Source organism: Callospermophilus lateralis, unplaced genomic scaffold (assembly GCF_048772815.1).
Source record: "Callospermophilus lateralis isolate mCalLat2 unplaced genomic scaffold, mCalLat2.hap1 Scaffold_177, whole genome shotgun sequence".
Taxonomy (NCBI): Eukaryota; Metazoa; Chordata; class Mammalia; order Rodentia; family Sciuridae; genus Callospermophilus; species Callospermophilus lateralis.
In genome coordinates this window covers 612826-636644 of record NW_027512821.1, presented here as the reverse complement: position 1 = coordinate 636644, position 23819 = coordinate 612826, and the positions used below count along the sequence as shown (strand labels likewise).

The window sequence follows — 23819 nt, the reverse complement described above, 5'->3', positions numbered from 1 at the left end:
AGTATTGTGAATGGAGAATTCTCACTCCTTATGGGCACAGACCTCTTTCCACTGATCACATTTTAGTTTCAATCAGGCAATGCATGCATTGACTACTCAGTCTACAATCAGCAAGTGTGAATTATTTGCCCAATTTAATAATTATAGTTTAATCTATATTAATAGGAGGAAGTAAGAAAGGTAAAAATAAATGTTTTTACATGGATTCTCCTTCTGGGTGCTTAAGCAGTGTTCAAATATAATACAATGAGGCATTGACCATAGTGCTATTTAAAATGGAATTATTATTTGCTTTAGAAGTAGAATGATAACAATCATTTGAAGTCAAATGTTTTGTCTTATGATTTCATTTTATATAATTCATTTTATTTTAAATAATGGAAAGAAAATCAAGAAACAGAAGATAAGCTCAATACAATTTGGAATTTTAATTAGAAAAAGGTCTTTAAGATAAATAAGAATTCTTGTCCATTTTCTGTGACTATGACAAAATACTTGATGCTGGGTAATGAACAAAGTAAAGAGATTTGTTTCGAGGACTGAAAGTTCAAGGTCAGATGATTCCATCTGTTCAACCTCTTGTGAGGGCTTCATGGAGATGGCATCACAATGGTGGAGGCATGAGCAGAAGTGTCCTTGTGGTAAGACAGGACTCCAGATTCAGGGGTCAGTCTGTCACTTTTTAACTGGGGTCCTGTAGGAACTACATTAAGACCTTACAAAGGCGGTGGCACCAGTGACCTAATCATCTCCCATTAGGCCCCACCTCTTATAGCTTCTATCACCTCAACCCCACACTAGGGCCCAAGCTTCAGGCATATGAACTTTTGGGGAGCAACCTCAAGCCCTGTGCAGCCCATGGAATTCCCACATGTGGTAGCTCTGCAAGTGCACTTGCTTCTTCCAGAGCAGAGCCTGTGGCTGTGTGGCAAGCAGCAGATGCCTTTAGGGAGCCTCTGTGCTCAAAAGCTGGCAGCAGAGGATCCTGCCATGAGAGCCTTGCATTTAGGGTCTGATTCCTTATTCTACACACTAAATTTCCTCCTCCATGAACTGACATAATAATAGTAAGGGATCTCATCATGCTGCTATGATTTCATGAGTGAATGTAGGTAAAGCATTCAAAACAGTTCTGGGCACAAACAGGCCCACTGTCATTATTATCACTGTTGTTATTGGTGATGGCAGTTGTGGTTGTTGGTATTATTATCTGGAAAACTAGGCTTTAATTAAAAAGCAAGTTCAGTTTTACCAGAGCATTCCTATTGCAACATACATATACCTACTGTACGGTTTCATATCAATCTATTAAACAATGAGTATAGCCAGGTTCTGGTTAAAACTGTGTGCATTTATCTACATTTACATTTTGAGCTCTGAGCTATTTTAGATAATGTGTGTATTTTCAGCCTCATCAAGGTAACCTTTTTAGATAATGATGAATAAGGGATGGGAAATAAAGAGTAAATACTTTTAAGTGCATCTTTAGTTGTCTTACAAGCAGTTATGTATAGAGATGGGAGGGGAGAAACATACACACCAAGCTGAGTGGATTTCATTCTAAGCCTTATTTCTGAATGATACTCATCTACTACGCAAATTTAGGTACTTTAGTGAAGACATTTTAAACAGTATCACAAAAGGTATTTGATAAAGTTAGTATTTGATATGGCTTTCTGGGACAAAGTAGCTGCTCAGTAGACAGTGAGTCATTTAAAGGTCTGATGTCTTTTTTTTTTCAGCTTGACTATCTCTGCTGAGTGCCCCATGCAACTTGAAGACTTCCCGATGGATACCCATGCTTGCCCTCTGAAATTTGGCAGCTGTAAGTTATTTTCACAAGTAATAACCGTGGATATACTTTTGAGATCAATTCCACATTCATTCAGAAGAATGTAGGTTGTGTATGAGCACAGTATGGTGCCATCAGAGAAGACTAGAGAGTGCTTTGTCCTTGCCACACTAGTTTCCTTGTCTTTAAAGTGAAAATATGGCCACCTATATCATAAGTCAGAGAGCAAGAAAAAAAGGAAGTCTTTGGGCTCCATAGTCCCCTTTGAGTTTGTATTCCAGAGAAATAAAGACCTCCTACAAGTTCCATCTCCCAAGGGCTCTACCACCTCCCAATAGTCCCACCCTTGAGACAAGCCTTTAACACATGGGCTAAGGGGGAGGGGGTTTCCCAGTCTTCCTGAGCTGACTACATTCAGGAGAAGACCTTCACCAGTCCTTCTGGCAAGATGCTCTGGAGATCTCAGTCTCATCCAATCTACGTCTTTTTGTTGTTATTTAAACAGCCGCAAGACGTCGAGTATGCTGGGTCCCATTAGCACTCAGAAACAAACAAGACTGAAACCTTTACCTCAGGCATCTCAGAAAAGCTGGATTATTGGATGCTTCATCCAACTATTTTCTTTTCCAGAGAGCAGCTGAGATCTAGGGGTTTCTCCCTGTTTGCTGTGTGCTGAACCAGTGGCATGGGCTGTGAGACCAGTTGCCATCTCTGTTCTCACTGGCTCTTAGGTGACTGGGTGATGCTGAGTCCCCTCAGTGCTCAAAGGCAGGCACCATGGGAAGCCAGACCTCTGTGTAGCACCCAGAAAGTTGGGATGCTGGATCCATGATCTGCCTCTCCCTCCCTAGGAAGAATCTGGGAGTGGTGTTTTGCATCCACTTATACTGAGCTGAGCCTGGGAAGGGTATAGGACTGTGGTGACTGAAAGTCCAAGTAGGGCCTCATCCTACTCCTTTTCCTTGTTCCCAGTTGTTGGTGTCTAGATGTTCTAACTCTGCCAATTCCCTCATCAACTGTATGAGGTGAAGTGAGGTTCCTGTCGCTAGGGAAGGATTGAAAACCTGGATGTTGGATGCATGCTCTACTTGGTTATTTTATAAGGACTCTGGATTCTGTTAAATCTATAGAGTTTTAATTATATATTCCACTTCTATTTACACTTACACTTCTATTTATAATCATACTTCTATATATAAAACCAGTTAACTTGGCTGAGTTCAAACTCCAGACTGCCTTTCCCTGGCAGGCAGCAGCTGACATGTCAGGTATTTCTTTGACCTTTGTTGGGCTGGTGGGACCATGCTTCATGCATGCAAATACCTAGTGTGGGGGTAAGACAGAAATTTGGGTGCAGATTTTGTACATCAGTATATATATCACACTTGGGGCTTCCTCCCCATGGATCTTTTAATTTCAAGGATTTGATGCCTCACCTTCCAGCTGCATTGCCTTGGCGACTACAGACTCTTCTTCACACCGACAAGACTGAGAATCCTGTCTGAAGCTTAGCCACCTCACAGTACTGACACACAGCCTTTTAAGGGAAAAGCCATTGCTTCTTCCATGTGTCACCCTTTAGTTTCTTCCTGTACTTGTTCTCTCTCCAGATCCTTCAGGGGGTAATTTTTTTTATTAGTGTCCAGACTTAATGGTTGTTACCTCATAGCAGCCACTTTGCCATTCCTGGAAGTGGAGCCTTTTTTTGACTCCAAGAGTTTTATTTATAGTACTTTGTCATTTCAAAGGGACTTTTGAATTTAAGAGAGATAAGTATGAGTGATGAACCAAAAGTAAAGTGAGATGGAAATAATTGGTCTTTTTTCAAACTATGGTCTTCAAATGCTAAAGACAGATTAGCATATATATATATATTTGGGGGAATGATATAATAGAAGGGCATTGTCACCAAGATATATTTAAATCACTTGCTTACACGGGGTGACTATGGACATCATTGCTTGTGACAAAAGACCTACTAAAGATTCCGAAGGCATTTTTGTAGGAAATTACTTATTCACATCTCAGGAGGAAGATCAGTGGTCCACATCTCCCAAGGAAAACTAGTTGTATAATTTAAAATTATACCACTCTCAGTATAGGAAAATTATGCTTTGATTTGATCAGAAACAGAACACTGAAAAGTTGAAGGTTTTTTGTTTGTTTGTTTTGCTTTTTCCTACTGTGGTGGTACTATGTCCTTTGGTTAAATAAGTTCAAGTCACTGTGATGCCTAGATTTAATGGTAATTGTGTTCAGGGCAAGCAACTTGAGAGCAATTTTTGGTGATGAAAAATATGTCTTAGTCTGTTTGGATGCTAAAATAGAATATCATAAATTAGGCTACTTATAAGCAATGTAAATTTATTCTTCACAATTCTGGAGTCTGGAGAGTCCAAGGTCAAGTTGATGACAGATTTGTTGACTGTTAAGGGCCTGCTTCCTCTCCATAGAGGACTGTCTTTTCACTTTTACGCCAGATGGTAGAAGGAGCAAGAGAATCTGTTTTATAAGGTCACTAATCCCATTTGGAGGGTTCCACCCACATGTGCTGATGATCTTGTGAAGGCCCACCTCCTAATACTATCATATTTAGGATTCCATTTCAATATAATTTCTGGGGGACACAAACATTGGATCTGTAGCAAGCATGGAAAGCATTCGACACTCTGCTTGGTGCAAGGAGGAACACACAAGTATCAGCCATGAGCTTCTCCTGAGGAGCTGATGGACACATGTGGATCATTGGATTAAATATCTTTGTGAAACCTAAAGCCATCTGAGATTCACATAAAAGATAGCTCACCATGGGGATCTGAAATGAACCTGGTAGAAGTTGAATAGAAAGAGATATAATGGAAATAAGGGCAAAACACAGAAAACCCCTGGTCTGTTAGTCCAGGTCTAGAATGAAATGAGAAACCTCCTCTGAAATAAGCAAGTCACAGAAGGATGAATTCTGTATGATCTTGCTTGTTTTGGGATTCTCATAGAAACAAAGAGATTGGATTGTTCCAAGAGGTTGGGTGTGGGTAGAAAAGGATGGGCACAAGGAAGATGTTGGTGTCAGAGTACAAAATTTCAGTAGACCACAGGAATAGAATTTGTTGTCTATTAAACAGAATGCTGACCACAGTTGATAATAATGTGTATTTCAAAGCTGATAAAATTGACTGCTAATGTTCTCACCACACACATAAAAAATGATGAGTTAGTGAGGTAATAGTTATATATTAACTATGTTGACAGAATCTTTCTGCACTATATACATAGCTCGAATCATCACTTTGTACCCCATAAATTTGCACAATTTTTATTTGTCAATTAAAAATACATTTTAACAAGAAGGGAAGCCTCCTTTGGGGAACTGGCAGAATGGCATTACAAGCTAAACAGGAAAGACCATAAATACAAAAGTATTTCTAAAAGTAGCAGGCAGAGTGGGTGATGCGTATCGAACAAAGGAACCACATGCTGATTTGACTCTTCCTGGAGGTGACATCAAGAGCTAGAAATTCCCAAGAAGCAGGTAGAAGAGATAAGACCTGAGAGGAGTTGTTGGCCAGATATGAAAAGAGAATATGTAGGATGAGAGAGGGGCATGATTCAAAGATAGCACTGTGATTTTAAGACAAGGTGACGTGAAAGCTGTCGTAATTGGGAGAAGCTGCTGGTTTGAAGATAAAAAAGTGAAGTGGTTCATGAAAGTGAGAAAATTATGTAAGAGATTTTCTCTGAGGACTCCCATCCTCCTTCGGTGCTTCTTACTCCTGTCATTGAGGCAGAGCATCTTTCTGCTGGGAAGGTGACAGTCCTTCTTCCCTGATCTATTTCTACTAAAAGTCCAAAAACACAGAGAACATAGTTTCTTTATCCTGTTCTCTCAGACCCTGCGTAATTTTGCAAGGACTTAACTATGAGCTGGTGAAGTGCTTCATGATCTACAGTGGTGGCATTGTTGGTAATAAGGCAGATGTGTTATCTGTTCATCCCATCTGCTGATTGCTCACTTACCTTTTAACTGGTTCTGGATAAGGCAAAGGGTGTGCAATACACTCTTGATTTATTTTATCTCTTAAATTTAAAGCAAGATTATTGGGCCTCTGGTAGACTCTTCGAGATGCCACATCTAAATATATTCATATTTTGCAAACTTTTCTTCTCTATGTTATGCAAGCCACAATGTCAGTTATGGATTTAGTTTCCAACCCAGGAGACTACAGTCATACAGGTAATGTGTGACACGGTCTTGTTAGGTAGTTGCTATGCTTATTCCCACCCTGGTTTTAGAAGAGAGAGGAAGCTAGAGACATAGGCTTCAGAGAACTCAAATGCTGTACATTTTCAGATCACAAAGAATTAGAATACCTGTGGCATTCTAATCTGCATTTCTCTAACATCATATGTAATTAATGCAGAACAACACAGACCTTTTGCGAGGCTGTTAGTAGTTCCTAGATGTCCCTGCCCAGTCTGTCAAATAAGACTGACTATTTTCCTCAAAAATTAGATCTGCTGACAATCAGAATTCAGTTCAGGGCTGGAGGCTTAGAGGTGGAGTGAGTGCTTACCATGTATGAGGCCTATGGATTCAATCCACAACACAAATAAGGAAGGTGGGAGGGAGGGAATAAGGGAGGAGAAAATTCAAATAGAAAACTCTTTTCTTTAGTCTGGGTTAGACACCAAGTAAAAATCCTTCTTGACATATGGTTATACTCACTGTGGCTATTATTTATTAAGCATCTACAGTGTGATGGGCATATTCTAAATACTTAATATTCTTGTATACACTTTGTTCTCACTACAACCCTTAGGAGATGGGTGTTATTTTTGCAAAAACTACAGGTGGGAAAATAAGAGGCTTAGAACTCAAACAGGTTGTCCAAGTTCATTCTGATAGTGAATGTCAGAATCATAATTTCTTATTTCATTAATAGTTAAACAAAAACACATGACTTATGAAAGGCCTTCTATGTAAGCAGTCGATTGTGCCATCACTACCTTCTACTAGAGATTTTCTATGCTAGAAGAGGTCAGAAAGTGTCAACCAGAGGGGAAAGTTTTTGAGGGCAGTGATGATGAATTCCCCAGTCAGTTGTGGGTGAATGTGTTTCAAGCCTTCTTGCACAGCCCTGCTGATGTATGGTCAGAGGAGGTGAGTGTTGTTTTCCAGGACTCTAAATCATGAAAAATGATAGCACAGTAAACCTGATTGCCTCCTTTACTGTTGTCCCAGCTGAAAGATTGAATGCCACATTGCTGACCCAAAGAGAAGAGTTTAGTGTTGGTTGCTAAACATCTGAGCTGCAATGGACATGAGTGGTCATTTATTTCCACCCTTAATTTGATGAGAGTGAAACTCAGGATTCTGTGCTGACATTGCCAGACATGCCGGAGGCCACAGTGCCTCTTGCTGTTGGTATTATTAATGGTATTAACATCATCCACATCGAAAGAGCTTTTAATATTTAAGAAAGCAATGGATTATTATAAAAAATAGCAATGTGAAAGCAATGTGAATTATTATAATGTGTTGTAGATAGTGTCTGCTGTGCTTTCAAATGACTTTTATCTACTTACAATTGCTATTTTATTGGATCTTGACTGGAAGGTACATATTGTTAATTTAATCTTCTGCCCACCCCACAACAATGGAAAGACTCATGCCTAGCAAGCTCCAAGTAACATACAGGGGCCTCCACCTGGGCCAGTGATCCCTCAGCCCTCCCTGCTGGCAGTGCACTCCCTGGCCAACATGCTGCTTAGCCTCGAGCCTGAGGAGGAGCCATGCGAAGCTATGTGCCACCCCAGGTCTACAGTGGAAATGATGAGCAGCTCTACATTCAGGAGGGCAGATGGGATAGGGAGTCAGTGGCCCTACCAGGCCAAGACTGTCCCAGCCACCACTCCCACCTCTGTACCTCTGAGATGCAATGATTCCCATCAGCACCCTTGCTTCCTAATTAGGAGCCATCTGTGTCCCTGGATCTCACCTTTCTCCAGAGCACTCTGTGTCCCAGGCATTGCCTGTCTCCCTAGCATCTCATCCTAGTCCTCACTCCTTTTCCTTTTCTCTCTTAGAAGTCTTGGCATCAAGTAGTCACCTATGAGAAAAACAATATTTTCTGTGTTCTGGGCTCTCTTTAGATGAATTTCTATAATCTTAGCTAAGTCTCAGAACTGTTTTGTATCAAAACTTACTTTCCCAAGCTTTGAGCTCCTTTCATGAGCTTTGGGATTCATGTTTCCCAACCCATTTACATCTTCGAAGATATGTGGGGATCTACCATACTTCTCTCCAGGGAACAAACTCCCAGTCTCCTGTGGATACGGAAATGGAAAGAAGGGGTGGTTAATGAAGCTTACAGTTATGACTCAGGCCTCTGTAGAAGGCCAGCTGCAGTGTAGGAGATTTCTCTGGTATGAGGCAGATGAGCTGAGGAGAAGATACAGAACAGGTGCACAGGATAACAGGTTCAGGACCAGCCTGAGCTAGTCTGGAGACAGCAGGAAGCAGGGCTTTTTCCCTACCCAGAGGACACTGCTTCATTAGCCTCTTCTATCCAATCCATACTTACAGCCTGGACAGAATCCAGCCAGACTGCTTTGCTCAAATCCATGTCTGAGTATCCACAGGCCTGCATTATTCAAGGTTCTGCAACATTTACATAATAGGCAAAAGAAAACTCGTTGTCATTTATGTGGAACCCAGGGAACCATTGGAGTTGCAGAAAATGCCCAACGGTGCCTGTGACTGGACATTTAGAAAGCCACGTGCCAAGGGGGAGAGCAGCATTACCCCCCACACACATTCATCACCCTGAAATGCACATCTTCCCAGGAGACAAGAAAATTACAATGGAAAAATTTTCATTAGGAGAACTCCAATGTTGTCCATGTGAAAACACCTTTCTATATTACCTAAAACTTGAAAACAGAAGGTCATGCTAATTTTAGAAAAAGGTTGACAAGAACACTACCCAACATGCACTTAAAAAGATCTAAGGATGCTTTCCAGGGTGTTTCATCAATTATTAAATAAATAAATAGCTATTATATTTACTTCTGTATAGATCTTACTAATGTGCATATCAACATTAGGATCCTATCATTAGTTCTCACGCCCCCAGCCCAGCAAACTTGTAAGTTGCCCCCCCCCACATGGCCATCATTTTCAGACAGGATATGTTGATTATGAAAAAAGAGTGTTGCATATCACAAGGTGGGGGGAATCTATCAAAAGATGTGCAAGGTGATTGTGTAGGACATGATATGAATTTACTGAAAGATATTTCAGTATAGATGATGTAAACTCATGAGTGGACACATCATGCCATAATGGAAAAGACTCCAGGTGGGACATCTTGTTTCCCCAAACTATAACCTAAATTCTAGATCTACTGGTTTCCAGTACAGATCTCCTGAGGATTTTGTTTTCAAATAAATCCTAACAAGCTGATTCTATCATGTATGTGGATGGACAAGGGCGAAGAACATCCAGGATCCCCTGAGGAAGGAAGGGTGGGGCCTTACCCTCCTACCTCTGGATGTTCTCCTGACATATGAATGATTGCAATATTTTGAAACAGGGACAGAAAAAGGAAGTGGAAAGAGAATCAGGGGAGGAGAAAGCAGGCTCCTGATATATGCAGCCTTACCTGCCAGAGCAGGTACTTCAAGTGAGGGAAGGGGGACGACAAGCTAATGATAGTGTGGTCACACTGAAATGCACATGGGGAAATGGTATCTGATACTTAAATACAGATAATTAAGGCCGTGTGTAAAAGGCAACATATTAAACCTTGTATAATTCAAGTGTTGTATATGAGAGAGCAATGGGGAGGGCTTTTGGAAAGAGATTCTGAAAGCAAACTTTAACTTAAAACATGATGGATTTGATTACATTAAAATTAATATTTATCTTCCCCCTAAATAATGCCATGAACAAGGTGAAAGAGCTACATATTTAGAGCAGATATTTGTGATGCATATATCCAAAAGTATGTGTATCAAACTCTATAATGAAAAGATACTAATCAAATGGGCATAAAAACACAGATTTTATAGAAAAGATAAGGGTAAATCCCTGCCCAGAATATAAATGCTTCTAGAAACATAAAATTTGGAATACTTCCTTGGGAAAGCAGGATGGTGAGCTATATTGGTGAGCTGTGCATGGGATGGCTCTGTGTTTGCCATATACATGCTTGTTTTATAATTTTTGACTATTATGAATACTTGTTTGCACATAGAATAAGAATTTGGGTAGTAATGTGTATTAGCAAAGAAGCTTCCACACTTTGAGCATAATCTCCATCATTCCTCTGGCTTCTCTCTTTTGAAATCTCTGACAGGACATGGTGTGGCATGTAAGAACTAAGAATGGCTATTGTAGGTACTTTCAGCTGCCACAGCTGCTGGGGGATCCCAGAACATGTGTCCTACTGACGGAGACTGTCCTTGTAGCCTGTGTCTCTAACATATCCTCCAGATCCAGAAGCATTTGTATTTTTTTTTGTATGACAGTGCTTGGCTTTGTTCAGTCAGGAGTTAGTGTCATGCCCTGTTGGAGGAGCTGGGAGTGAAAGCACACAGCCTTGTTCTGAAGGTGTCATGGCTCCACATGGCATCTATGCAGATTCTGGGGCTAGACTGAGGCAGGTGTACCAGTTCACCTGAAGGGTCCTGAAGAGACCACTGGAATACACAGGCTCTTTCACACCTACTTTTGCCTAGATGACCCTGCTGGATTCTCTGGCCACCCCTTGGCTATCACGTGCAGCCCATGTGACAACACATTTGTTGTGCCCCCCAGCTATGGTGGCCACTTGCAACTCTGCTTTCCTCATCTCCTTAATCTCTAGACCCTGCAGCACACTGGGAAACTGTGCCTCATCCTCTTCTTTTATTCATCAGCATTCCCTGGGTGGCCTCCCAGCCCAGTGCCTCAGGTGGCATCACAATGAGACCATTGTTATGAACTCGGGGCTTGTGTGCTCCCACCCCACACACATCAGCATCCCTCAGCTCCACATGTTACAGTTCTCTTTCTTCCAACACATTATACTGCTCTTTCATTAGAGGTCAGTGCCCTCCAGGTTCTCGCCATTCTACTCAGTGCAAATAACTACACACTTCCTCTCAAAGCTCACATCATGTTTCTTACATGAGCATGTTTTAGAAAAGTATTTTCTATTTTCCTCTTTATTTATTACCATCATTGCCTCTCACCTGGATTGTTTTTAATTTTACTCTCCCATTTCTGTCCCTTTTCCACCTGCATTCTGCTCTCCTGACTCACTCATATGAGTGGTCCTTTTATTGCATTAATTTGAATAGGTCACTTAATTGGCTTAACTCTCCTCTCCAGAGTCTTCCTGGCTCAGAGGAAAAGTCAAATGCCTCAAAGCTCTGTTTTATCTGGCCTTCCGTCTGCCCTCTTCTAGGTATGCTCTGTTTTGCCTCAGGCATCTCAGGCATGCTGCTGCCCCTGGACCTTTGCACCTTGAGTTCTCTTTCCCTGGGACTGCGTTCCTCCATCTTCAAAGTCAGTAATGGCCAGTTGAGTACATTTTTTCATGCTTTAAATCTCTTCATCTGGCTCCAGCTGGAGAAAGTTCTCTGTTTTGTGGTAAGATTGGGCTCATTGGGATAATCCAGGATAATCTCCTGATTTTAAGATACAGCACCACCTTTCCATCTGCACAGTGCCCATGCCATGTAAGGTAACATTTATGGGGGCACCTGGTCCTGTCTATCCTTCTACCCTTCTCCTGAGGACAGTGTTGATAGCACATGCCTGTTGCAGAGAGAAAGGTTTAGAGTAGCAAAAGTCATCAGTGTGCCACACATATATGTCACTATGTAGATCACACAATCATACCGGAACCCTAAGAAGTAGGTGCTCTTATTAGCTCATTCTATCAATGAAAAGACTGAGGCACAGGATGAGTGAGTTTTCAAGGTCACAGATCTGGAGAAGATACAGGTAATCTGATCTCAGAGCTGATATTATCGCTGCTTCATTAAAAGAGAAAACACATACTAAGAAGCAGAGGGCACTGGCTTCTGAACACCCAGGCCTTTTGCATTTCAAAAGTGGGAAGGACCTGAGCTTCAGTGGCCCTATTCTGACCACCCTGCACTTTTTAGGTCATTCAGCATTAACTTTCAAACGTCCCCATCATTTCTCTCTCTTGCTTCTCAACCTCTTTATATTTTCCAGGCTGGGAATGATTTCATGTTTATAACACTTTCTGTCCTCCGCCCCATAGATGCATATCCTAATTCTGAGGTTGTGTATGTCTGGACCAATGGCTCCACCAAGTCTGTGGTGGTGGCAGAAGATGGCTCCAGACTGAACCAGTACCACCTGATGGGGCAGACAGTGGGCACTGAGAACATCAGCACCAGCACAGGTGAGAGCCCTTGAGGGCTGTGCAGCCAGGACCTGCAGAACACCACACCCTCTGGAAGCTCAGGGTTCTGTGTCCCATTCTGTGGGGGCCCCACAAGAGGGGGGACATGGACCATGCACATCATGCCCTGGCCAGCAGCACTATCCTTGGCAGCATAGCTGACATGAGTGCTGGCTGAAAGAAGGGCTCCTGGACGGACCCCTCCCTGCAACTACACACACACAGAGGCACCAGCTGCAGCATCCGGGGAATTAAGGAGCATGTGAGGCATTAATCTGTAGTACATTTGCCACGGTGTAAGCAAGCCCTGCCTGCGGGTGAGTGGACCTGCTTATATAACACCCCCTGCCTGAACAGTGAGGTGCAGTCTCTTCAGAAAAGGGAAAGAACTTCTTACAAATACTCTTGTTACCTGTTTTCCTGTCTCTGCTCTGAACATTTCAGAGAAGATCTCCCTGGGGTTGAATCTGGGGAAAAAATAACCAAGCAGCATAAAAGGAATAGCTGAGTTGGTACTGAGAAGGGAGCAGATGCTGTCAATCCCAGCTGTGGGGGCTGCCCTGAACCTGCAGGGGGAGTCCAAACCTGAATTCACCTGATTTAAAGTGAGTGGGGAGGGCAAAGGAACATCATGCAGTTGATCTTTGGGGCCTTGAAGTTGTGTGGTCAAACATCTCCTGAGAGCAGGTCAGACTCTAGCAGTCACAAGGCTGTTGTGGGTGGGACAGAGGACTTAGGGGGTACAGAGAGTCCCCATATAGCAGAGGGAAAAAAGCCCAAAGGATGGAATAAGTCCTAAGTACAAATGAGTTCTAAGTCTCAGAGTATGTGCCCAGGGGAGCCCTGTCAACATCACCATGTGTCTGTGTGTCTGCAACACTCGCCTTTGTAACTAGCAGGCAGTACACTGGGCATTTAGGTCTGTGTCTGCCTCCTCTACGTGCACTTGCATAGGGTCAGGTCCTGGCCAACTGATGGACCCTGTGCATGGCATCATTGAGGGATAGAGGAGAGCCTGGCAGGATAGCTTCACCAATTGTTACCATGAAAAAGGGCAAGGAAACAGAAATGGTCAGATTTTATGAAAATGAGTGAAAAGGTGGTATGGCAGAAGTTTGGAACTGTGGTGTCAACACAGGATGATACCATTTGGGTTTGCTTCATGTAGCTCTTTAAAAATTGATAATTGAGGCTTCCGCCCCCTTTTGCATTCTCCAAAGAGCATCTGTTTAAGTGTCACCTGATTTTACTACCTCCAACTCAAAAATAAATTGAAAACAACAAAAATTATTAAAAGTACAAGAGTGATTCAAAACCTTAGTGTACAGAAGTAGAATTGTACTTCACATGTTCTTTAAGTATTAAGAAAAGGAAAATCTGGATCATTGTTAATGATCCAGTCCTTCCACTAAACCTATCCCTTAACCCTTCAGTTTATCCCTGTTTCCTTCTTCCATGTTGGAGCCCACTCAGCCCCTCTCGTCTGCTCTCGCCTGCCCTGGGATTATGGGGAAAGTGTGTCCCATCACTGCAGTATGTCTCAGACATTGCTGAGAATTTGACTCCCTGTCTATAAGAGGGCAGATTTTTACCACATGTTGCCTTTATGATTCCTTCATCTCTTGACATCGTAAGTAAAAGCAATTGGGAGCATCCACATAACTCAGCCCACAGTAAGTACTGGCCCTGGCATCAGCCTCCAACCTCCCAACATCCTGCCCATTACACATGCCACCAGCAGACCACTCCTCTCATAGGAGATACCTTACCCAGGGTCTGGGTTAGTGGAGCCTCCAAGCCTGCCCTCTTCCTGTCCACAGAGTAGCCCAGCTCCCAAGCCATACTATAGACTCCTTGCAATTCAACCAAAGAAGTGTCATCCTTAGATCAGGTTAGCTCAGCATACACTTTCAAAGCATCCTTCCCATCTCTCCAGGGAGATGCACATTCAAGTGGCAACAAGATTCTGGCCCTGTAGGCCTCACTTTCCCTCTGACCGGCAGCCCACCCACCTCAGCTCCTTACCAGTTAACCATCAGGACAGCATCATTCTCTGCAAAGAGTGGGAGGTCCCCTCTTGCCTCCCACACAGCCAGGCAAATCCAGAGAAGGTTCTGGGACATCCCCAAGGAAATGTTCCTGACTTCAAAGAACAGAGGACACTCTGGTGGACAGTCGAAGAGAGTAGCTGTCAGGAAGTGAGGTCTTCTGAGCTGCTGGTTACCCTCTAACCAGCCTGGGCAAGCACAGAGCCCTTGGGGGATGGTGGTCAGTCCACCTTCCTGGAGTTTCCTCAGCTGCGAAATCGGAAGAATCTGTACACCCACAACAGGGCTCTGAGATACCCCGAGCTATTTCAACAAAGGTTAAATCCTGAAATCCTGATTGCAGTAGCAGGCGAGGGGACGGGTCAGAACATGGCACAGATTGTGACCAGGGATTAGTAAAACACACAAATCTGATTTTCCCTAGGAAAAGCCTCCATCAGCAAAGGCTATTCAAAGGCTGAGGGTCAAAAGACTTACTTATAAAGGACTTGCTTTATAAGTAAGGACTTATAAAAGGACTTTCAAGAAATTTATACATCCTCCTCTGTCCTCTCATTAACCAAAATAATACAAATAAACCCTTGTCCAAGATGAAGTAGGGATAGAGGGAGGGGCCTGGACTGCCCTGACTAGAGCTGGAACCAGCTAGGCCTGATGTGCATCAATTTGCTTGTTTGCAGGTGAATACACAATCATGACGGCCCATTTCCACCTGAAGAGGAAGATTGGGTACTTTGTCATCCAGACCTATCTTCCCTGCATAATGACAGTGATCTTATCCCAGGTATCCTTTTGGCTAAACAGAGAGTCCATCCCAGCCAGGACAGTTTTTGGTGAGTGTCCCTCAACCTGGCTTGGACATCAGTGTTCTGTGACTGGTCTAACCACCTTCAGTGTAACAGAAGCACTGCCACTGCTGTAATTTGGGACTCAATTGTTCCTCAGAGGCCCGTGCTAAGGACTTGGTCTCTAGCCTGTGACACTGTTGGGTAGTAGTAGAACCTTTAGGAGGTGGGGCCTGTGAGACAGGGTAAGTTAGGTAATGGGAGGGAGCTGTGTCCACAAAGGAAATTGTGGGGCAGTGGTCTCTTCCTTTTCTCTCTTTTGCTTCCTGGCCACCATAAGTGAGCGACTTTGCTCCACCATATACTTCTTACATGATGCGCTACCTCACCACAGGCTCAAAAGCAACTCTGGACTGAAACCTTCAAAACTGTGATCCAGGATAAACCTTTCCTATTTTTTTTAATATCTATTTTTTCATTGTAGTTGGTCACAATACATTTATTTTATTTTTATATGGTGCTGGGAATCGAACCCAGGGCCTCGCACGTATTAGGCGAGCACTCTACCTCTGCACCACAATCCCAGCCCAAAACCTTTCCTTTTTTTTAAGTTGATTACCTAAGGTATTTTGTTACAATAAGGGAAAGCTGGCTAACTCATCCATCAGACATCGAGTGCTGCTTGTCCATTCTGTGATCTGGGAAACAAATTGACCAATTAATTCAGAATTTAAGGTTAAGCATTAGGATTTAGGATTTCTCTATGAATGATAGTTTAGAGAAAAATACGTAGTTTTTTTGATAATTATTCCCATTTTGGAAAGCCTTTCATTGATAGTACTTTTTAAGGTTGGAAATTGCCTGCATATATCTCTCTTAGGTGAGATTTTGCTGTAGTATTTTTACAGTGCTCATAAAGTACTGCTTTGTAAGTTATCAGGCATTTCATTTGAAGTGTAAATACTACTTTAAAATTAACCACCATGTGGCAGTTTATATATCCAATATGATAGTGACAAATTAAATACACACACACACACACACACACACACACACTTACAATCAACCCTCTTTATTCAAAAATTCCATCTCCTTGATTCAACCAACTACAGATGGAAAATATTTGAAAAATGGTTGCGACTTTACTGAACATAAAATTTTCTTGTCATTATTCCCTAAAAATGTAGCATAACAACTATTACATAGCATTTACATTGTATAAGGTATTATAAGTTATATAGAGGTGGTTTATAGTACATAGGAAGATACATACAGATTCTATGCAAATACTCTGACATTTTATATAAGAAACGTAAGCATCCTTAGGTTTTGGAATCTGAGCAGGTCCTTGAACCAATCTCCTGAGGGATGCTTGAATATAATAAGATTCTAGAACAACATAATTTTATATTCCTAAGACTTTTAGTACAGAAAGATGTAGCTCAGTAGGTATCTTGGCACAGTGGACATAGTTGAACGTCTCTGACTCTCACCTTAAAATTCACTGTAAGTCAGATTTTTACTATGGCAACAAAATACCTGAGATAAAAATTAACTTAAAAGAAGGGAAGGTTCATTTTGATTCTGAGTTCTGGAGTCCATGGTAAATTGACCCTGTTGCTTTTGGGGCCTTCCATGAGGCAGCTCATCATAGCAGAAGTGTGTAACATTCACCTCATGATCAGAATATGAGATAGAGAATGAAAGAGAGAGGGAAATGTGCTAGGATCTCAGTATCTGCTTCCCAGATGCCTCTAATGCTGGAAGACCTCCCACCAGTCTCTACATCCTAAAATTTCCACCACTTCCAATAGCACTATGGGCTGGGGACCAAGCCTGGTAGAGTCTGTTTCCTCTTGGAGATTCCCAATGCATGTTAAGATGTTAAACAACCTGAGAAGATTTAAGGGGCTGGCACAGAATTCCTCCTCCAAGCACAGTGATTATTTGATTCCTAAGAAAAGTCAAAGATGTCTAATGATGTCTCATTAAGCATTAATTCCATGCAGAGATTTATGTTCAAAGAATATACATAAATATCTTTAAGGAATTACTTGGTCTGAAAACAGATAACTACTCTGACCACCAGCAATATTATGTTACCTTGGTACTATATTGGTTTCCTGTGGCTTCCATAACAAAGTTCCACAGACTCGGTGTTTTCAGCAACAGAGCTTTCTTGTCTCACAGTTCTTAAGGCTGGATGTCCAAGATAAAGATGTTGGTAGGGTTGGTTCCTCCTGAAGACTGTGAGGGGGAATCTGTTTCCAGCCTCTGTCCTTGGCTTCTGGTAGCTCTGTGGCTTGTGGTAGCACAACTCTAGTGTTTATAGCATGTGCTTATTTGTCTCCACATTTCCTCTTTTATGGTGAGGGAGGGTACTGGAGATGGAACCAGGGCTTTGAGCATGGTAGGCAAGTGCTCTACCACGGAGCTACAACCCCAGCCCCCAATTTTCCCCCTTGTAATGAACACCAGTCATATTGGACCTAGGCCCAAACTAATGGCCTTATTTTAACTTGATTATTTCTATAGAGACCATATTACCAAATAGGATCAAATTTTCAGTTCCTAGAGGTTAGGGCTTAATTATATGAAGTTTAAGGGATTCACTGTTTGACTCACAGCAAGTATGTTTATACCCACATCCCAAACACTGTTACACACCCATTCAGGAAAAAAAAAAACTTTTTTGGAAAGGAAGGCAGGGTTAGCATGTAGAAAGCACACAAACTGAAGCTTTAGGCCTGGCTCCAAAGATGGGATGTCTCCTTTACCAGCTGGAGAATGTGGGCACATTGCTAAGTGCCTTTATATCTTCAGGATTTCTCCTGCAAAATGGAGATCACGACTCCATTCCAAAGGGTGACCCATAATTTTGCAGTTCTAAAGGAATGCTTTCCCCTAAGGAATTTAGCCTTGTTGTATGGTCACTATAACATTTCCCTAGAGGCTGCAGGTGCCTTGCACAACAGCTTGAGGGGATGTTTTTCCTTCTTTGAGGGAATGACATACTCAGACTGATACAGTGTTCCAGTTGCACTTTGCAGGTTGGGTTAATCCAAAGGAAAGAAAGTCCAACTTATCAATTTGCCTTGTACCAACTACTTATAAAACACATAACAAGTCTTTGTGATGCACTTTGCTAAATGCTGTGTGAACATAATTGCCATTTTTCAAATGGAAATTGCTCTAATGCCACAAGGACACACCATTCACTTAAAATGTCCTCATTGAGCACCAATGATTTGCTTGGCTTGGTCCAAGCAAAAGCAGACACAGCTATGTAGATATCAGACCAAAATCCCTGCCCTCCTCAGTTTGTTTTCTAGAGCAAAGAAACATGTTGAGTAAGTGATATTTAAAATGCACTGAATGCATGAAACATTATGAACACATCTAGACAGAGGCAGGTACAGGCTGGGGTTACAATTGTGTCACTGTATGTCATGTTTGACAGTGTTGTAGCAGGGGACGAGGGCCCTGCTGATCTGTTTCCATTCTCCACTCTACCTGCAGGGGTAACTACTGTGCTAACCATGACGACACTCAGCATCAGTGCTTGGAACTCCCTGCCCAAAGTGGCCTATGCCACCGCCATGGACTGGTTCATTGCTGTGTGCTACGCATTCGTCTTCTCTGCGCTGATTGAGTTTGCCATAGTCAACACTTTACAAAGAGAGGCTGGGCCTGGGATGGTAAAAAAGCCTTGGAAGCCGCCAAGATCAAGGTACTGGCTTTAATTTCTTCCTTTTCCTTTCTTTCATGTTCCCTTGACCAAGAAAGCCTACCTGAATCTGTGTCTAAATAAGAGATGAGAAATTTCTCCTTCTTGCTTCTTCTTCAACCTCAGAATGATTCCTTCCCTTATATTCAAGTCCCTTACAAATTTTTTTCTTTTAAATAGCAGATCACTTTTCTAATATATTTCAAATCACCAATTTTATTCAGTCAAAATTGTTGTTAGCTAAATGGTTTGGACTTGTTTATATTCATGCCTAATTTTGCAAAAATAATTCCTACCTCTTCAGGTAAGACTTGTACAGATTTTAATTGATTTATTTTCCTGCTTGTTATTTTGCCACTTCCCCATCCAATGTATCTTCTTTGGGGTGGCATTCAAACCAGAGAGAGGGCACACAGCCTAATGGGAGCATCCATCAGCCAATCATGCCTAGTACCACTGACAATAATTTGGCTCACTTAAAACATGCACATGCATTATGAAAAGTATTCCTCTGTTCAAAACAACTAATCATCAAGTATTTAACAGGTGACTTGTGCCCAAATTTAAGGAACATTTGAAGGAAAAAGAGTTACACAAGAATCTAAACTGAATCATATCCTTTGGGAGATGAGAGTATGGTACATGGATAGAAAATTAAACAGCACATGATAAACTTCTAATTATATCATGCACAGAACAAATAAATCCTTTGTACTGAGAGAAGAGGTCAGAGTCATTGGGGAAGACTTAGAAATAAGCTTCGATCTTTCCTTTGGAAAATCTGCTTGAAAGGAGTCCCAGAAGGCATTATAGAAGACTTGAGTTATATGTCCTGACTTCCCTACCATGCACCACAAATTAGTAACTGCCAGCCCAGGACACTGGTTCCATTGAGGGCACTCATTGCTGACCCATCCACAGCCTGGTATGCTCTTGGAGTTGACACATTTCCTTTCCTGAGAAAACTCAAAAGGTCTGACTTGACTTTACCCATCTAACTCTCTCATTTTCAAGGCCAAGTGTGTACTCCTGTGCTCCATTGTCACTCATGGAAGTGCCACTTCCAAGTTCAACTCACTCTGTTGGAAGAAGGCTAGGCACAACTTGCCTTGTCACGGAAGAGGGGAAGGAAAGGCCTGAGTAGGAGAGTATGGTAAATGGATAGAAAATTAAACAGCACATGATAAACTGCTAATTATATCATGCACAGAACAAATAAATCTGTTGTGTATGCACAAGGTCTATTTTAACAGTCTCTGTACTTTTAAGTAGTATTTTATGTGAGTAGGCAAATAGTGGGCTTCCTTTTCCCTGCTTGCTGCCTGTGTGTGTGCTTACCCCAGTGTGGGATGTTTCTACCACATAGAACCTGTTTGGTGGGTGTGTCAGAGGGTTACGAGGAACAGGGATGATCTGACTGCAGTGGACAATGGGTAGGGAGTTAGGAAAACATTTGTAGAGACGGGGTGTTCTCAGACTGTGAAGGTTCTTGACCAAACCATTTGAACTTGATCCTACAGATGAAGGGGAACCAAAGAGGATATTTAATGGGGGAAGGAACAAGAAAGGAGTCTGAGAAAAAGATGCTTCCTGCACCTAGGTCTGGGTTGCTGGAAGGTAAATGCTTACCAACTTACTGGGTCTTCCATGCTGCATGGTAACAGAGTGAAGATGGCTAAGTCAGAAGTAGAAGAGCTATCAAGAAACCATTGCATTACTTGAAGTTGTCTGGTCCATGATTGTGAGTCTAGTAGGAAAGTAAAGCCCAGGGTGAAAGGAGAGACCTGAAGTGTTGCTGAATGTTGTCAACAGTGTCACCATTACTATCATTTGACACATTCACACTCAGCCAGCCTACTGTTCTAGATCTAGATCTGAATGGAGACCTGGAAGAAGGAGGGGGGCTCTAAAATAATCAACTAGCCTCCATCAGTCTTGTAGAATGTTGAGATGAGGTGTTTTTCCCCAGAAGACCACAGTACTGGGATTCCAGCCTTCCTTCCAATAGGGCTTTGTGCAGTGAGATCATCAGACTTTTGGGGAGGCCCATGACTGATTAAGCGTAGTGCTTCTCTACTTGTGTAAACTGCCCTTAGACATATAAGGGATGTGAAAATAGACTGTGTTCACCTCTGTCCCATGCTGGGATCTACAGGAGCAAACACCAGATCAAGGTTAGGTGCAAAGTAGTTTTCAGGGGTGAGGACCTGAGAAAGCACAGAGGAGGAAGTGAGATTCAGCAGAAGACATTCCCCTGGGTGGGTAATCCAGCAAAGCCTAGGATAACTGGGAAGCTCTGGAGGAAGTATTTGGCCAGGACTTAGTCATCACAGGTATCTGATTCCTCAAGAACGATGGGACTCAGACAGGCAGCTTCTGAAGCTCAGGTGTTTCCTGAAAGAAATAACACTGCCCATAGCTGTCCAGCAACCTCTTTCTGGAAGGGGATTCCAGAACACATCTCCATGTCCACCATAACAATCTAGACTCTCTTGAGTCTTGAGTAGTTGCTCCTTCCTGATGCTAATGCTTCATAATTAAAAACACACATTATCATGACTGATGTGCCTTTAACTTTCTGAATCCATGGGTTTTGTATGGTATCCTTGGACTCAAACATTATTGATTTAAAATATTTGAGGAAAAAAAATATTTGTATTGAACATGTGTGGACTGTTTTCTTGTCATTATTCCCTAAACTACTGTAAAGAAACTATTCACATAGCATTTACATTGATTTAGGTATTATAAGTTAACTAGAGATGTTTTGAAGTATATGGGAGGTTGTTCTTAGGTTATAAACAGATACTAAGCCATTTTATGTAAGGGACTTGAGTATCCTTGGATTTTGATTTCTGTGGAATGATGAGACGGATCTTGGAATCAATCCCTTCATAATACTGAGGGACCACTGTATCTCCTCAAGTGCCTCTTTCCCTGGTTACACCCAGAGATGGAGCCATCCAAAGCAGTAAGGCAAGGTTATTGATTCCTTCTGGCAGACTGGTATGGTGCTCAGATGATGGTGCGTGTTGGTACACAGCCAGTTTCTGATGTGTGGCCCCCTCCGTCCCACTCCCTCCTTACAGCTGCACCTGGCGCAGCATTTGCTCTTCCTGCTTACACTTACTCCCTCCTTTCTTATCCTCTTAGCCCGTATCTTTCCCCTATTTTTAATGGATTATATATTTCCATTCACTTTCTATCCTGTTTTCCAGATTTTATTTAATGAGATTACATTATTTTGGTAATTAAAATACCTATTCTACAATATTTTATTATGCATAGTTTAAAACATACAGATGTTTACAAATATTTACAAAGAACACCTGTCCACTATTAATATTTTACTATGTTTATGTCATCACCATCTGTCATCTCTCTGTCCATCCATCAATCCATCTTATATGTTGATGCATTTCAAAATGAATTTCAGATGACAGTACACTTCTAAAGAAATACAACATTATGTAGATCATTAACTAGAACTCAATGTTGGTTTGTTGTTTTATTGTTTTTGAAGTAAAAGCCATATGGCATTAAAGACAATATTATTAAGATTACCTTTGCTGAATTTTGGCAAACTCGTACAACCATGTGCTCCAGATCTATATCAAGGTACAGAACATCATCAACTTCCAGAAAGTTCACTATGCGTCTTAGCAGGAAAACCCTGTTCCCACCTCTCCAAAAGTAATCACTATCCTGAATTTTCCTCCATTAATGATCTTACTTGCTCTAGAATTTTATACCCAAGAAAAATGAAACATGCTAGCAAAAACATTCACAGCTGCTGAATCTATATTAGTAAAGATCAGAAACTTTCTAGGTATCCATCCATAAGAAACAAACAGTGGTATATTCATACAAAGAAATGCCCTTCAAACCATCAAAGGAATAAATTACTGAAATAAACAACAACATGAATGATTCTCAGAAGCACTGTATTGAGTGAAAGACATCTTACCCTAAAGGTTAAGATTTCTTAATGATTCTTAAGCACCCATTCTCTAGAGCTCTCCTATTGATTCCTTTATAACCACACACATTCATCTGACTGATGCACATAAAGGTAAAGAAATGATGATTAATTTCTGGTGTAAGAGAAGTCTTCAGTTTATGCTATATTTTCAATAAATGTCCAACATTAAAATCAGAACTGACTCTTGCTCATGACATGTTCCCTGGGTGGTGGTTCTTTGGGCTATTTAGACTTAGAACTCCAAGGAGGCCTGCTGTCTATTAGGGATGAACTGATATTTCTTCATCTTTTGAAAGGTATACCTTTAGACCTTCAAAGTGAGGGCTCAATTGCCTGCTGATGGCATGTCCTTACATTTTTATTATATTTTGCAGAAAAAGGGACGTGAACTCATACTACATAAGTCAACAAATGTTTTTACTACTGGGAAGATGACCCACCCACCAAACATCCCCAAAGAACAAACCCCAGCTGGGACCTCAAATGCATCTTCAGTCTCTGTAAAACCTTCTGAAGAGAAGACTTCTGAAAGCAAAAAGACTTACAACAGCATCAGCAAGATTGATAAAATGTCCTGAATTGTATTCCCAGTCTTGTTTGGCACTTTCAACCTGGTTTACTGGGCAACATATTTGAATAGGGAGCCTGTGATTAAAGGAGCTGCCTCTCCAAAGTAAGCCACCACACTCCCAGACACCAAGGAAGCCATACTTCCATCAAAATGGTACAAGGGAGAGGATGAGCTAAGAGGACTCTCCATATTTGGGCACTTTCAGGAAACTTTTGCATGTTTAATAATATGTACAAATAATATTGCCTTGATGTTTCTATATGTTACTTCAGATGTTTTGAAGATGTCTCATTGGTAAATAAAGCAAACAACTTTCTAGAAAAACAGAAGGCAATGACTCTGACACTCAGATGCTCAGTATCTCAACATCGATAGTTTACAACAAGATAAGTATATTTTTAACTGTTCCAAGTGTTACCTAACAATGTTTTTTATACTTCGAATGTCATTTCATACAAGTTTTCCCAACAGATAAATATTTTAGGAAATGCTC

The 23819-nt window shown here is 41.6% G+C and overlaps 1 pseudogene; it reads left to right on the top strand.

Moving 5' to 3' along the window:
* Window positions 1–23432, top strand: part of LOC143640307 (gamma-aminobutyric acid receptor subunit alpha-5-like) — a 67648-nt pseudogene extending 44216 nt beyond the window's left edge.
* The last annotated feature ends 387 nt before the right edge of the window (window positions 23433–23819 follow it).